This window comes from Equus caballus, chromosome 14, assembly GCF_041296265.1.
Source record: "Equus caballus isolate H_3958 breed thoroughbred chromosome 14, TB-T2T, whole genome shotgun sequence".
NCBI lineage: Eukaryota > Metazoa > Chordata > Mammalia > Perissodactyla > Equidae > Equus > Equus caballus.
This window is the reverse complement of record NC_091697.1, coordinates 90180244-90194062: the sequence shown is the minus strand read 5'-3', so window position 1 is coordinate 90194062 and position 13819 is coordinate 90180244. Positions and strand designations below refer to the sequence as shown.

Sequence of the window (13819 nt, the reverse complement as noted above, 5' to 3'; positions counted from 1 at the left end):
TTTTTTGTGAAATTAGTGTTATTCTCTGCCTCTTCTTGAAATTCAAAGTAAAGGGAAGAGCAAAGCTCAGGTAAGAGATAACTCACGGATACATCTGTCACATCCCCCCAAAATTTTATCCTCAGAAAACATCTGAATATGGTTATTAATAGTTATGTTTCAATAGTAAAGAGAGATTTATAAATGATAAATGAATCTTATAATTAGCAGTAATAAAAAACATACTTGTTGAGTATGACTGTCACCCACTGCTAAAATATGATCACTATATATTGCATGTTATAAAAGAAAGATGAACACTTTGGATCATAATTATATTCTTTCTTTTCTTTTAATCCCCCTCATAACCATAATTCTGTTATCAACAGCTTTAAAAGCAAAATGTCATTTTGGGAAGAGAAAAAATTCAAAATACCTAGTATTTTTGAGTATGCTTTGGCCAAATCTATATGGAACAAATGATCACCAATTGTTTTGCTTGTTCCCAATCCCAAAATGTCAATTCAGGAATAGTCTTAGCAACTCAATTCATCCATTCAAAAAAAATTATAAAGGTTTAATATAAGGCATGTTAAATTTAAATTGGTGGCAAAAGGTAAATTAGTAATTGTCCATACAATTATGGGTCCTTCTTCTTATCCTCTGCTTATCAGAATTCTTTAAATTCTTTCCATACGTAAGTAGTTCTTGAGTTTATAATTTCAGTATAAGTAGTTTTTACCTATTGGTGTTATCTTTTACCATTCAAGACTTGACGCATCGATACTAGCATGAACCATGTTAGATATACTCTTCTGGATAAGCAAAGATTCAAAAACTGAAAGCAAGGTTGGGAATTTCTGTAAAGGCTAGGCTAAAAATAAATTCATTTCATTTTCAAAAATCATGTCTTTTATTCTTTAAATAACTTCTGACAGCAAATCTTGAATGATTTCATGAATATGTAGCCTTCATGAAGCGTAATGAAAATTATCAACAAATTACTCCATTTTTTAATTTGTGTTTTCTTCATATTGCTAGCATCTAAATGAATGAGGTTAGCTGTACTAAAGAAGAAAATATTCTTAGAAAAGAAAAGAAAAGCACTTTTTATTTCATCTGAGTTTTGCCAGACAACAGACAAGATCACCTATGCCTTCCAAAGAATCACACAATAAGATACTAAGCTAAGAAATTACTTTTACTAACGCTAATATTAACATACACAATAATACTAACAAATGGATAACTTTCCTACCAAAGCATCTAGTATTAAAGTATCCTTGATAAATACATGTCACTCAAGGAATAAAGGGTTTAGGTCAACTTTTCCTTGATTGTTTTTCTAACAATATATAAGAAAGATTTGCATATTCATTATTCAATTGGAGGCTTATAAATATAAAATCTGGCTTTTACATACTTGAAAACTATCAGTGCAACAAAAGCATCTAAGTATGTCTTCTTTATTTCACTAAAGGAGAAAAAGATGCCTAACTAGGCTAAATAACTTTTCAAAGGTTCAGAGTAAGTTAGTAAGAGAAGTAGGACTACAAGCCAAGGCTGTATTACAATGTCCTTCCAGTCATAACTTTAGAAGAAGTAATGGGCGGTATCAGAAGGGATGGCAGAGTGTGCAAAAGGCCTAAGAGCTGCTCTCCTAAAATAACTAAGGTTAAAAAAAATTCAAATGCAATGAGAAACAGTAAATAAGATACTCCTTATCCTACGAATGCATGCATTCCTTCTTACAAACAGGGTATTTCCTCAAGCTTTCTCCCTCACTTCCCCTTTACAGTTCACCAGCTGCCATTCTTTCCAATCTTCCTTTCCTCCCCAGTCTACACAGCCGACCATCCAAATATCTGGCTTATGCTTTTCTAATTTCTATGTAAACAGAGCATCTCTGTTTGACTTAATATATACTGTCTACTCCATATCAGCCCTTCTCATTCAAAGTCTTCTCCTATAAAGCATTTACTTAGACCTATCTGGACATGGGTGAGCCTATTCATTGCCTGAAATTTTTGAACTGGGACATACATATCAAATGAAAAGCTGCTGAATGTGTTTATGTGCCAGGAGCTTCACTAGCTCTGCATTTTCAATTGGTATCAACACTTTAGCATAGCAACCTCCTCTCTACATTCTCCAAGCAGTTAATAATCTCTTAATGAATATATAAACATAAAAAGAATTCAATGTTCACAACATCTCTATAATAAATCTTTAGCAAAACAATATCTGTCTTTGTAAATAGGAGGAAATTTTAATATTAGAAGGGAAATAGAATTAAATTAAGTTTTTTTGAGAAATAAAACCAAAGTTTTTCAATATTTTGATTCCTTAAAGTAAGGTATGCCTGAGTTAGGAAAACAAAACTATTATAAAAATAGAATCTGGGCCAGCCCGGTGGCACAGCGGTTAAGTTCGCATGTTCTGCTTCTCGGCAGCCTGGGATTCGCTGGTTCAGATCCCCGGTGCGGACATGGCACTGCTTGGCACACCATGCTGTGGTAGGTGTCCCATGTATAAAGTAGAGGAAGATGGGCATGGATGTTAGCTCAGGGCCACTCTTCCTCAGCAAAAAGAGGAGGATTGGGGGGCCGGCCCCGTGGCCGAGTGGTTAAGTTCGCGCGCTCCGCTGCAGGCGGCCCAGTGTTGCGTCGGTTCGAATCCTGGGCGCGGACATGGCACTGCTCGTCAGACCACGCTGAGGCGGCGTCCCACATGCCACAGCTAGAGGAACCCACAACGAAGAATACACAACTATATGTACCGGGGGGCTTTGGGGAGAAAAAGGAAAAAATAAAATCTTTAAAAAAAAAAAAAAAAAAAAAAAAAAGAGGAGGATTGGCAGTAGTTAGCTCAGGCTAATCTTCCTCAAAAAAAAAAAAAAAAAACACAATCTATAGAATCAATTTAAGACCTAGGAAGACCAATTCAAACCATCTAGTATGCCACCTTTATTAAAGAAATGAGGAAACTACTTATTTTCATTTTGAAAGTATACATATATATACACCTTCCCTATGGCGCAAATTTCAAAAGTTACATGCAGCATTCATTGCTTTGGGAGTGATGAGCATGAACAATATTGTAAAATATTGTAAACGTTGAATGTGACCATTTTAAATATCCATATATTTAATCTCTTTTCTACATCAGTATAAAATGGTAGCAGCCAGGTTTCATCCAACTGAACACAATGTTTTTTGGTCTCTGTGTAGGTTTCATAAGACCATGTCAACCGCCACAATTTTTTCCACCATTATCTAATGAGCTCCTTGCTTAGCAGCTTTTCAACAAACAAGTTCAGAGAAAACAAAATACAAAAGTAACAGCATGTTAAATCACAGTATAAATTAATCTGCATGACATTAGGAGATACTATTAATGTTGTGATTAGTTATGCCTTTTCTTGCAATTTTATAACAATGGACTTAGACTCATCATTAAATTAATTCTTCAAAGCATCTGCATGACCCAGTATACTGACACGGAGGGATGTGATGGAGAAAGTCTGAAAGGGAGAGGGGGGGAGGCAGTCACAGGCATTATGGCTCGGGAAGAGAAGAGTGGCATATGCATCTCAAAATGACATGTCTAAAATAGGATTCTCAACTCCTTCAATGTTAAAGATCAGCCCTCTTCAGTACTCCTTGACTCAGTTAATACTACCCTCTCCCCTACTACCCAAGTCAGAAGTCCAAGCGTCGTATTTGATTCTTTCTTTTCTTTCACTTCCTACATACAATCAATCATTGGAATAGCTCCTGTACCTCTCCAGTTCTATACATGCCTACTGGTTCCTCAGTTCAGGCTACTGTTTTGGCTTACATATCTTACTTCAATAGAAGCTCACTGGTCACTGAATCCACTCTTCAAGCTTGTGCCAGAATTAATTTTTTAAAACACAAATTTGACCACATCATTTCTCTATTTAGAAACCATTCAGTGCTCTTCCATAACCCTTAAGACAATTTACAAATATCTTAAGAGGACACATCAGGCCCTGATAACCTCTGCAAAGAGATTATATTCTCCCTCTCATATCAAACTTGTGTTCAAGCTTTATTCAATGAAACCCTCTATCTGGGATACACCTCCTCACCTCCAAGTGCCTACTCATACTTGAGGATTTTATGTAAACATCACTTCTTCTGGGAAGCATTTCTACAGACATGGCATTAAGAGATGTCTTCCATATGCTCACCCCTGGTACCCCATGCCTACAGTTTTTGGTACATATCACACTGCACTGAATTTGCCTGTCTCTCCCATTAAATCACAATGTCTTGAGGGCAGGCACTATGTTTTACTCACTATTGTACCTCCCTAAACTGAGAACAGTGCTTGGCCCTCTAAATACTTAATGGATCTGTAGACGAACTGCAGGATTGATGGATGGCTGGAAGGAGGGATCTCACAGAGTAAGATAGTTAGAACAAGATTTTTGCTATCAACAACTCTGAGTTGAAAAACAAATCATTTTCAGAATGCTTATGTTTCTACTTTCTACGTGCAGTTACCCTTGGAGGATGATATTAGAAGTCTATCTACACCTCCATAGCAATGCTAAAACCAACTTAATCCCATGTCCTCTGGGTCCTTAGACTAGTTAATAATATGGATCCAGAAAAATCCCTGCCAACCGAATTGATGCCCAGAAGAGACCCAGTCGTACATTTATAGGAATAGGATATAGAGTGGCAGGATTTGTAGAGGAAAAGAGAGGAAGCAAACCAGAAACAAAAGAAAACACTAAGTAATTACCATCTCCACCTTTATCACTATTAACATTCATTAAGTACTCCTCATGTGACATAATTATTTGTATGCATCATGTTCCTATTTCAGAAGAGGGGAACTGAAATCACATACTATTATCTTTTACTAGATTTCACAAAAAGGATGGTACCTGCCAATAAACCATCACATTTCTCTCTTTTGCTAATGAAAATTCATATATCTCTCCATCCATAAAAAGCTTTAAACATCAGCTTTCAGCACAGTGGTAAGTGCACGTTTCATACATTCATCATTTAATCTTTAGGATAATCCTATGAGTTTGGCATTATTATTATGATCACTTTATGGATTACAAAACCAAGACTAAACAGTTAAAAACACCTGACCCAAGTATACAGCTATTAAGCCACAAAGCTAAACCTGGTGACTAGGAATGTTTAACCCCAAATTCTGTGTTCTTATCTACTAACCTGTACTGCCACGCAATGGTGAAAATGCCTGGTCCTTGCCCTCACAGAGCTCACAGTTTAGCGGGAACCAGAAGCATACCCATAAAATTTAACAAAACAGGATTGCTATTATAATGCAAGTTGTGACAAGATGCAGTATGGTACATATATCCTAAACTAACAGGATACTTCCTAAAGCTATAGTATTTAGGAGGCTTAACTGTATTGCTCCTGTACATTAAAAAAGTAACAAATTGAGTCGCAGAAGCTTAAGACAATGATGTGGCTTTCTTCTAAATGCTTCTTTAAAACAATTTTTAATGTTAAAATTACTTGTCATAAGACAATTCAAAAGCATCTAAATGTAAGGAAAAAAGACTTTTTGCAAAGAGCAATATTAGCGCTAATGAAACAGTTCTCCAGGAATACAAAGAAAAAGGGGTTAAGACTACACACACACACACACACACACACACACACACAATCATTTATTATATATATAATTTCTTTTCCAAAAGCAATCTTAAATACTACTACCTATGGTATTTATACAGATTTGAGCATTATGAAGCAAACAGTGTAACAGGTTACTATTATTCACGCCCATTTTTCTCTCTCCTATAAAATTGTTTCTGTAGTATGTTGCAAGAAAATGAGGAAGCAAAATGATTCACCTGAAGAGTAAACCTAAATTTCTAATACACAAACTCTCATAGCTAAACCTCCTCTCTGGGTAAACGAACTAATTCATTTAATTTAGTCACCACAAAATACAAACACTACACTTGTTTTTCATTTCCAAGATTAAATTTTATGAATTTATTACACCAAAATAATAAAAGAAGGAGCCTTAAAAATTACTGGGTCAATGTTTTTAATTGTTTAATAGTACTGACTATCTCAAAATATGTTTCCTTTTTAAAATTGACTCATGGCTTTAAACTTGTTAATGTATTGTTGTAAGTGCTTCCTACACAACCCAATTTTTTTCTCTAAACTGAACACTGAAAATTGCCTCAGATGGGTGATAATGAAAAAGCAACACCATTTATTAATTTTGTATAAGTTATCCTCCACCCTTGAGATTCCTTGGAGGGGAAGAGCATGTCTGAATTTCACCATACAGTGCCACAGGCAGAAAGTGTGAGAAGCTAAACAAATGCATCCTGGAGGGAGAGAAAATACGCCTGCAGCAGCAAATGACCTACTATATACCTCTTTATACAGGCTTTGATGTTATAATCTGTTAATTTCCAGGAAAAAAAAGACAATTACCAATAGTTTAAGTTTGTTCTGATAGAAGTATTTAATTTCTTTAAGTTTCTGATCATAAACAACACACACTGTTCAAAAGGGCAGTACATTTTCAAACCCTTATAATACTAAGTAAATGTGCATCGAAAGCTCAATAAAAAGACATTTTCTTACTATCAGAAAATGCAAACTAGGAAGTACATTAAACTTTCTTTAAGAAAGTTTAAAAATGTTCTCAGCATGTGTTTCTCCGGATAAATGTGCTCTTAAATATTTTCAAGACTAATTCATTGTAAGAAAAGATAATTTTATTCAAATATGCAGCTTGTGGTATGAATAAGCAAGTACTCATTTCCCAACAGAACTGACAAGTCTTTCAAATAATAGGGTTTTTTTAAAAAAAAAAAGAAAATCAACACTACTGGGTTAGCAATTTGGAATGTTAACCAACACAGATATTTGTACATATGTAGGATATGTGTTTGTGTATATGGTGTAATCATGAATATGTTTCAAAAGATATCTTTTTTTAATTATAAAGCAATAAATTGATTCTTATCAAAGTGAGTTATTACTTAACATCCTATGTTCAAGCTGTACCATAAGAGAAATACATAAATGCATACACATATAACTTAATATCTTAAATTGTATTCTTTACTTTTAACTGTTTCCAATATCTACATGTAATCATAAGGATAATTTAATAGAATTTTTTTAAATAGGCATAAAGATAACAATGTAATAGAGTTATTTTAAAAGCTTCAGTCACACTATTAAACATGGGTAAACTGTGAAAATCCTAACAAAAGCAATTGTCTTCATTATCAAGAGGAGAAGCAAAGTTGAATTGCTTACTTAACAGTATTTTCCCTAATTTGTAAAATAAGTTTCTTTTGGAGACACACTTACACTATTTTTTATCACTGTGTTACTGTAGAAATAAAAGGCCAAAGGAGAGCTTCTTACAAATATTAATTTTCTCCAGTAATGTTAAGAGAATATTTCATTCTGTAGTTTTGATTTATAAAATAATAAATTGTGAAGTAACATTTTCATTCAGAATTAAAATTATAGCATGTATGTTCATCATAAATTAAACTCTAGGTAACAAAACAAATAATAGTTTGCTGTCCTGTGCCATTTCTACATTGCTTTTCTAACTAAATTGGCTTAAATCTTATGATCTTATAAGGTCAAATCTGAATGACCCTGAAATTATATCAGTTTTTTTAAATTGAAGAATGTATACCTAACACAATACTACTTATGTGTTTTTTATTAACACAATACTGCTTGTACTTTTTATTTTTTATTAATGACTACTTGAAGCTTTCTTCCACAGGCTTTAAGCTTCATGAGGCATACTCATCCCTGTATATCAAGTTCATAAACAAGTTATCTCCTTTTCAATAAAGATTATAAACACAAAGTGATAACATAGATCCTAAGATTGCCAGTTTCTGAATGCATGCTTAACAGCATGGGGTTACTGATTATATATACATGAGGAGTAAACTGCTAAGAGTTTATTAAGATTTTTTTTTCTTGGTGAGGACAATTGGCCCTGAGCTAACATCCATACCAATCTTCCTCTATTTTGTATGTGGGATGCCACCACAGCATGGCTTGACAAGCGTTGTGTAGGTGCACACCTGGGATCCAAACCAGCAAACCCTGGGCCACTGAAGTGGAGCATGTGAACTTAACCACTAGGCTACTGGGCCAGCCCAAGAGTTTATTTCAAAATATAAAAGTACATGATTCTAAATATACAAAGTTTTCCAAGGTACTCCACCTAATTATCACCACAAACACTTCACTACAAATTTTCAGTAGTAATTTGTTTTATGTCCAAGAAAACAAAAGACTACATATTCTATGTAAAATAGAGTTAAAATACTGGCGTGTTACTATTAACTATTAATTCTGTTACTAGAATTACTGTTAAAATCCAGTCTTAATTTAAGAAAAGTTATATTTCAAATAAAAAATAAGTTATTAATAGATATGTCTTTCATATTAAATTTTCAACTCATAATTAGGCACTAGTTAGAATTCCTAATATCATATATTGAAATAGGCAATTTATTGAGGAATTAATATTTTTAAATATGACTTTTATTTACATCATGTAAACAGGTGAATAAAATCATCACCAAATAACATCAGAAGCATGAAATGCTACCAAACAACTCCCTTGGAAACTAATAATTATTTATCCTTAAATTCCCTTAACATTGTTTTCTTTAAAACATTTTTTAGTGATAAGTAAACATAATACATTTAAGCTAAAGCTTGGTGACAAACTAAAAGGACAAATGACACTTTCATAAACAAATTACCTACCTTCCAGAATTCACTGTCTCAATTATTTCAAGTAAATTTAACACCTTCCTACTACAAATGGCTGACACACATTGCATTTTAGTTCTCCTCAAATTAAAATAATTCACTGGATAAACTGATTAATACTGGAAGTAATTAAGTTTTTAAAATCATGTTCAAGATAAACAAAAGTATAAAGGCTAAAAACCAAAAGAAACCAAAAGTACAGTGAAAACTGCAAAGCTGCCCTATCTTTAATCTTTTCTTGTTAAACCCGACTACTCAAGAATTGTCAATTAATTATTCCATTTTATTGACAACACTTGTCCCTAGGGAAGTTATTTTAAAAGTTTAACCCTGGAGCAAGTCATGGCTTCTCCAGTCCTAGAAAGTGTCCAGAGCATCGATCAGAACTGCAAGAGGTGTTACCTTCTACCCAGAGCATCTCATTCTGCACAATCTTACACACGCTCTCACTCCCAAAATAGCCTTGATTCAGTAATTCAAACTGCTTCGGCTGATATTAAAGGCAGGCCCACAGAAAAGGGATCAGCAGTTAAAGCAAAATAAAAAGGGGAGAAAATACAGATGGTGGATATAGTAACACAAAGCTCAAGAGCAAAGCAGATTTGAAAAAGACATCAGAGTGACTCAACAAAGAACAACATGACAGAAATTAAACAAGATTTTTATGTTTGCCTCCTATGCATTTAAACTCATCTTAACCTCCATTGAAATTCTGATCATACACAAACCTCAAGGTTTTTGACATACTTTCAAAACTCATACCATCTCTTCTCTTTCTAAGTCTCCAGAGTCACTTCTTAGCTAGCCAAGGAAAAAAGAGAAGAATTCAAATACGCATGTAACCAAGAAATAGACCAAATTGTAACCAAATTATAACCAATATTTTTTCACATAAAAATGGTGCCTGTTTTAAAATCCAGTATTTTCTTTTGCACTTAGTGTAAAGGCCCAGGTCTACTTTAAAAGTTATTTGAAGTCAGGTATAAACATATGCAGAGGAATAGATATTAGGGCATACGAGGCTTTACAATAGTTTGGAGGGGATGATGTCAGAATACCAAGGTGGTCTATTCTGTTATAGCTAGCTCTCCACTCGACTACAGAAAGAGCTTAAGAATATGCTTAATTAGCTAATTAGCTCAGTACTCAAGAATAATCCTATGCAAAGAGCTATCACAGAATGTCCTATCCACATCTATCTCAGAAACAGTGACCAAAATTCCAGAAGGTAATTGGATTTTCAAAACTGAAAGTAGTTTTCTTCCCCCAGCTCAGTCCTGACAGGGCCAGAAGGTAATGATATATCTGCCATGATGCAACAAGCAGACCTGTCTTCTGTCAAGAGTTGAAATCATAAAGGAATAAGCTGTCGTTAACAACCTCTCTCCAAACACTTGAGCTGTCATTTCATTGTTTTCTTTTGCTGGCACGGGGGGCTGTGTGGCCTCATATCCCTTGTCAGTTCAGTAATGTGCTAAGCTTTTAACCTTTTCTGGAATTCTTGACTTGAACAATCTTTTATGAAGTCTATAATGTAACAGCTTACATATTCTTTGACTAATTGATAGTTTCTCTCAAAGTTTACTTTTAAAATATGGAAGCAGTGCTCTTGGTTTCAGCCTATAGTTTAGTAGTCTATACTTCAAATACGAAAAAAAAATTACCACTTCTTTTTTTAAAAGTTGGAAATGTCAATTTTAGTGGTCTAAATTCAGCCAATGTTTAAGGGAAAAAATCAATAATTATTTAAAGAAGTTGCTTGTAGTTTTATAATCAAACATTTAAACTCTGTTAGAAATGGTTAAATATATTACTATAGTACATATCATGAATATATTCTTTAAGAAAATTTTAATCAAAAAAGTAATATCTTTTTAAATTAGAAAAGTAATACCTGCTCAAAGAAAAAAAAATTGAAAATGAAAAGTAAAAGAAGAAACCTTATGGTTTCTTGCATGAACTTCCAGGAACATCAATGTATATCCATGTAAGTATGTGGATGTATGTGTACACATGCTAAGTGTAATTTTTAACAAATGATCTCATTCTTGCGTTTTCATCCAGTAACTCTTAGATATCATGCCATAAGAATGAACACACATACAAACAGCTATAACTCGTTCTTCTTAATAACTACATAGTCTTCCATGATATGAATATACCATCATTAAATCAAAGACTCCCGCTCCACTGGATATTTAGGTGGTTAGAAGTTTTGTGTTTTTACACACTGCTGTGATGAGCATCCTTGTACACATACTTTGTGTAAGTTCCTGCAAATGGAATTTAGAGTCAAAGGTTAATATGCATATCTGATTTGGGGAGATATAACTAAACTGCCATCTGAAAAGACTGATTCAATTTACATCCCCACCAATATCTAAATTTGGTATTAGCATACAATTTATTGCCAATTTTTCTGCCAACCTTATATGTTGAAAGACGGCACCCTGTTTTAATAAGCATTTCTTTAATACCACAAATGCTTTGAATGACTATCAAAAAAAGACCCCATCAAAGCCTATAAGTCATTTGAACAAAAATATATTTAAAAGCTCCAAGCAATTTTCATATTTTCGAGGTCTCTGAAACCTTAAACATGCATCTCCTGCCAAACTATATTCTGCATGCACTACATAAATACTAAATAATTTCTCAAACGCTGCTAGACGGCACTGCTACTTAAAAATAAAAGCTATGCCCTATACTGATGTGGCACTTCTTATGCCTATCTACTATCTACACCAATAACCAGCAGAATCCTCTGAAAATTTCTGTGCCACAAACTTTGTCAAACACTTATGTTGAAATAGCAAAATCTTATAGTACTTAGTTGGAAGACTAGGAATTAAAGGCAGAAGGTTTTACCAAAAATTTATTACTCAAATTACTAAAAAAGATCATACCGTATCTTAGACAACCATTTATAATGGCTTCCTGAAAATATTTGGTAAAAAAATCCTAATACTGTAATCAATCAGCTTTATAAATATGCCTGTCGAAAAAGGGAGAAAAACCCAAAACAGATGAACAAAAGAGGAATCAAAAAGTCAAGAGCCAGAATACAAAAGTTAAGTTATAGATTATCAAAAGGGAAGCAAATGATTTAAAAACTAAAAAGCTCTACATCAACTTTTGAAGTATGCAATTCATATCAGAGTCAAGCAACAATTTATGTATTCTTTGATTTAGTCCCCTTATAATCATAATGATTTCTAAAAGAAAATCCTGAAATATCCTAGTATGATGAATATTGCGAGATAGGATGTCTTTTCCGAGGTTTCAAAGCATTTTGCTATACAGAAAATTATTTTAATGTTATTTGTTTTAAAAAGATATAAGTTGCAAAGTGACTACCTGTCACTGGAACAACCAGATGACAAAGATGTAATTAAAATGCTATACTGAATTCTTTTGATTATCTCTATTCCTTCCACAAATCACACTAAAATATTAGTTTAAAAAAAAGAGGGTAGGTTTTAACCCATCAGGACAAAGCAAATGGGAGGGGAGAGAAGAGGATACAGATGTCAATAAACTTTGGAAAACTGTAAGCTAATGGAACTGGCTTGGTATTACAGAAGAAATTCAAACTTAGGTGCCTTTGGAGAAAAGTAATGACTAGAAATGAGCCGACTCACCCACAGAATTTCAGATAAACTCAGAAACTCGGGTGCCAGTTATCTTGGAAAGTAGGGGTAGGCCTTGAGTCTAAAAACAGGCACTAGTTGTAAGTTCACATAAGGTGCACTTCCCCATCCCCCCAAAAACAAACAAACCCAAAAACAGGTCATAATCTCATATTATGCAGCCAGCCCTGTAACAGATTAGAGGTTTTCCCTTTAAATAAACACATCCAGAGAAAGACTAGAAGGACATCAGACCACGAAAGGGAAAGAGAGAGATACACAGCTCAAATCAGGTGTACTATGGTGAAGTTAACAAAAGGAATAAAACGAGAGCTCCATACTAATATTTGAGAGAAGAAATTAAAAAATTCTATAGAAGGGTTAAAAGATAAAGCATGTAACCTCCCAGAAACTAAAGCAAAAAAGGATGAAAAATAAGATAGAAAGTATAGACAATTAAATAAGACAATTATAGACTCAATCTAGTATTCCAAAACCACTTGATAATAATTCTAGAAAAAGAGATTAAAATTATCAGGAAAGAACAAAAAAATTTCTCAGAATTGAGGACCATGAGTACAGTACAGATTGAAAGGAATCACTAAGTGCCCAAGACAATGAATCAAAAAAACCCTACACCAAGGCATAGGAAATTTCTTAAAAGAAGTATGATTCATTTCTTAACACCAGGGAGAAGGAAAAGAAGCTTCCATAGAAGGGAACAAAAGAATTCAGGATCAGAATGGTACTGGACTTTTCAATTAAAACACTGGAAGCTAGAAGACAATGAAACAAAGCCTTTAAATTTCAGAATGAAAATCATTTGCAACTTGGAATTCCATGCCTACTTGAATTATTAAAATAAAGTGAACAAGTAAAATAAAGGCATTTTTCAGAAATATGTTTCCAAAATTTATCTTGCATTCACTCTTGGATGGCTCCCAAAAAATGAGAGCATATATCCAAAACTCTGGGGTCATTAGATCCAGGAAGCAGGAGGTCAAACATAAGACAGAATCTAAGGAGAGTCCCAGGATGAGACAGGTAGGCTTAGAAAGTGACCAGTCAAGACTGGAACAAAAGTCCCCAGGGTTCCCAAAGAGAGTTCTCCAGAAGAAGAACATGAAACTATAAGATTATCCGATAAATCTGGCCAGGTAAAAAATTACTGAGAGGCCAAATAACATACGAATCAGTAATTATTACCAAAAAAATAGAAAAAAAGAAAAATTAGGAAATTATTAATTCCACGAAAACAAACTTGCAGCAAAAATGAAAAACAACAACAGTACCTACTTGGCTCAGCCATAAGCAATATTAAAGTAGTAGTAATATTGTACAGGTTGATTGCTGATTTAACCCAAAAACTGTGAGAATGGGAGATTCTTGACTACCATAACA

The 13819-nt window shown here is 33.8% G+C and overlaps 1 protein-coding gene and 1 long non-coding RNA gene across 33 annotated transcripts in view; both read right to left on the bottom strand.

Annotated features, from left to right (window-relative positions):
- ARB2A (ARB2 cotranscriptional regulator A) overlaps positions 1-13819 on the bottom strand; it is a 383076-nt gene that overhangs the window by 255889 nt on the left and 113368 nt on the right. The gene's annotated exons all lie outside the window — the stretch shown is intronic.
- Positions 10903-12517, bottom strand: LOC138917508 (uncharacterized). Its single transcript, XR_011425689.1, has 2 exons — positions 12431-12517; positions 10903-11062 (listed from the first exon to the last, which is right to left on the bottom strand). It is a non-coding gene; the product is annotated as an uncharacterized lncRNA (long non-coding RNA).